Raw genomic sequence first — 3886 nt, forward strand, 5'->3', positions numbered from 1 at the left:
CCACCATACCCAGCTTCTCTTTTTCCACTTACTTTGTTACGTGTGTTGGTGGTACAGTGGTGACCATAGTTGCCTTCCATTTATTTTGTCACAGTGCTGGGGAGGGACCCCAGTGCCCTGCGTAGGCTGGGCAAATGGTCTACCACCGAGCTACACACCCAGCCCTTTCATCTAACTGTTTTTGGGGGTGATAGGGAGTATGTGGGATCAAACCCAGCAAGAGCTGAGTACCTCCCCAGCCCTCTTCCCTCTTTTATTTTGAGACAGGGTCTCTCCCTGATGCCTGGGCTCCAACTTGAGGGCTTTCTGCCTCGGCTTCCCAGGTACCTGAGATGCCAGGCAAGTGCAGCCCACCCAGCATGTAACAGCCATTAAATAGCCCCAAGTGTGACCGTGGTACCTTGGTTCGTGTCCTTCTGGGAGGCACAATGCACACCAAAAATAAGACGCACCAAACAAATTATTTTGGCTGAAAGGGTCAAGAAGGGGCTGGGGATTTAGCTCAGCGGCACAGCACCTGCCTGGCAAGCACAAGGTCGTGAGTTCGATTCCGGGTACCGGAAGAAAACCAAAAAAATAAAAATAAATTTAAAAAAAATAAATGAAAGGGTCAAGAGCCGCAAGGCAGCCGACACTGAGCCGCCCCAGCCTGCACATCAAGTACCAAAGAAACGAGTACTGGGAAAAATACGTCCACGTCGGAACACCCGGCTGCCACACGGTGCCTTCCGGGCGATGAGTCCCAAAGTGTGGCTGTAATGTGTTCCTGAGAGCAGGGAAGCATCGAGGCTATGGTGAGCAAGGATAGCCAGCTTTGTTCCACGGTTCTCTGCCCTGACTGCATTTAGAATCGTCTGGGGAGCATTTTGTAAAGCTCCCCGTGTCTCAGCTCCACCCCGTACCGATTAATGAGAGTCCCCAGAGGAGAGGTCCAGGCTCCGCAGGCTGGGAAGCTCCCAGGCGATGCCAGTACGCAGGCGGGATGGGAGTCCCCTCCTGCACCAAGGGGGAGCAGTCGCTTGGGTAGAAGTAATTAAGCGATCTGCAAACCCAGGGGCCCAAAGTATTGAGTAACGGTGCTCCACCCCTTTTAAATTGCAGAGCCTTAATTTGGTAGCTGTTCTTACTAGCTGTTGCTAGAAAAACACCAAGCTGCTTCGTGGGTATATGGCCAAAAGAACTGAAAAGGGAGTCCAAAGGCATATTTGTACACGCATATTCATAGTAACTATTCACAACAGTGAAAATGTGGAAATAGCTGGGTGCGGTGGGGTGGTAATCCCAGCATTCCAGAGGCTGAGGCAGGAGGATTATTGCCAGTTCGAGACCAGCCTGGGATACAAAGTGAGCTCAAGGCCAGCCTGAACTGCACAGACCAAAAAAAAAAAAGCCAGGTGTGGTGGCACATGTTTGTAATCCCAGGACCCAGGAGGCTGAGGCAAGAGGATCGCTATGGGTTTGAGGCCAGCCTGGGCTACAAAGTGAGCTCAAGGCCAGTCTGAACTACATAAGGAAACCCTGTCTCAGACAGACCAAAATAAAAAAAAAAAAAGAACTGGAGATGTAGCTCAATGTGAATGTAGCTCCGTGTGTCTCAGCTCCACCAGCTCAGATGCAGCTCCCTGTGTCTCTCTGGGTGTCAATGCCCTGCACACATGAGAAAGGCTGGGGATGCTGCTCAAGGGTAGAGCACATCCTTAGTATATGGGAGGCCCTGTGTTTGATTCCCAGCACCAAATAAATAAATAAAAGGAAGGAAATTCTCACACATCCTACAAGAGGGATAAGTCTTGAGGACACTGCTAATTGAAAGAAACCAGACAGAGACAAATACGAGACACTTGATAGTGCAGCTCAGTGGCAAATCATGTGCTACAAAGTCCTGGGTTCAATCCCCAGCACTACCACAACCAAAATACAAGTTGTTTTTGTTTGTTTTTTGAGACAGGGCCTCCCTATGTGGTTCAGGCTAGCCTTGAACTCATGTAGCCCAGGCTGGCTTTAAATTCATGGCAATCCTCCTGCCTCAGCCTCCTGAGTGCTGGGACTATAGACACGAACTACTATGCCTGACTTTTGCTGTTTTGTTTTTCTGTTTTTTGTCTTTTTTGAGACAGGGTCTCACTACGCAGTTTAGGCTGGTTTTCTGAACTCTCTTTGTAGCCCAGGCTGGCCTCGAACTCACAGTGATCCTCCTGCCTCAGCCTCCCAAGTTCTGGGATGACAGGCGTGCGCCACCACGCCTGGCTGTTGTTTTTTTTAAGACAGGGTCTCACTATACGAACTCATGGCAAACCTCTGTCTCTGGCTTCTGAGGGCTGGGATAATAGCCCTGAGCCTCCACCTGACACAAAATATAAATATTTTATGATCTCACTTATGAGAAGTGCCTAGAATATTCAGACTCTGAAAAAGAAAGAACTACAATTGTCAGGGGCTGAGGAGAAAGCAGCGGGAAACATGAAGAGCTGTTTTTCTCTGGGGTTTTTTTGGAACCAGAAGTTGAACTCAGGACCTTGCACTTGCCAGGCAGGCGCTGTACCACTGAGCTATACCCCTGGCTCCAAGCTGTTATTTAATGGTATTATTATTATTAATTATTATTTTATTATTTTTGTCTTTTTGAGACAGGATCTCACTATGCAGTTCAAGCTGGAGATATAGCCCAGGCTGGCTACTCACAATGATCCTCCTGCCTCAGCCTCCCAAGTGCTGGGATTACAGGAATACGCCACCACGCCTGGCTATTTAATGGTATTAAATAAAATGTATAGGAGGTGATTAGTTTGAACTGAGCTCCTGCCTAAGCCCTAATTGACCAAACCAAAATGGAAGCCAGGTGTGGTGGCGCACGCCTGTAATCCCAGAACTCGGGAGGCTGAAGCAGGAGGATTATTGTGAGTTTGAGACCAGCCTGAACTACAAAGTGAGCTCAAGCCTAGTGCCTGAACTGCATCATGAGACCCTGTCTCAAAAAAGACCAAAGCCCCCCACCAAAAACCAAAAAAAACCCAAAATGGAGTCACTCATGCTAAAGTTTCACTTCACCAAATGGAAACTGTTTCGACCTTCCAAGAATTCAGGAGAGAGAAATACAATACCGTTCCAAAACAAGCCGATGTTAGCTGGGATGATTAAGATGTCCTGCTTTAACACTTAGCAAAGAAGTAATCTGAAATAACCTGTTATTAACCAATCTGTTTTTCTGGATTGTGCTGTTCCTTTGTTCTTGTTCAGGGTACTTTATAAAAATGCTCAACATAAAAAAAAACTCAGCATCACACTTCCCTAATTTTAGATAAGATGCTGACTCCTGAATTGCTAATGAGAAGTCTACTGGACATATGACTAGAATTGCAGCACTCAGAAGGCTGAGGCAGGAGGATCGTTGCGAGTTTGAGACCAGCCTGGGCTACAAAGTGAGCTTAAGGCCAGCCTGAAGTACATAGCAAGACCCTGTCTCAAAAAACAAACAAACGAACAAAAAAAAAGTCCTAGCTTGCATGTGTCTCTTTAAGGGTGTAAAGGACCAAAAGCTAGTCTCAGTGATTCTTCCTTTTCACTCCCCTCCTCCTCTTCCTTCTCTTCTGCTCCCCATTCCCTTCTTTTTATTTTATTTATTTATTTATTTATTTACTTGTTTTTTGGTACCAGGAATTGTATTCACGACGTCGCGCTTGCCAGGCAGTTGCTGTGCCGCTGAGCTAAACCCCAGTTCCCCCACTCCCTTCTTTTTAGTAGTGGGGACAGTATCCCTCTAGGGCCTTGTGCATGCTAGTCAACTGCTCTACCACTGCTCTCTCTGAGTTACAATACCAGCTGCCTATTTTTTTTTTAATGATACAGTGATCTTGAATGAATTGCTACTTCTTTCTTTCTTAGGAAA

The sequence above is a fragment of the Chinchilla lanigera genome, unplaced genomic scaffold (assembly GCF_000276665.1).
Source record: "Chinchilla lanigera isolate Chin_1 unplaced genomic scaffold, ChiLan1.0 scaffold00173, whole genome shotgun sequence".
Taxonomy (NCBI): Eukaryota; Metazoa; Chordata; class Mammalia; order Rodentia; family Chinchillidae; genus Chinchilla; species Chinchilla lanigera.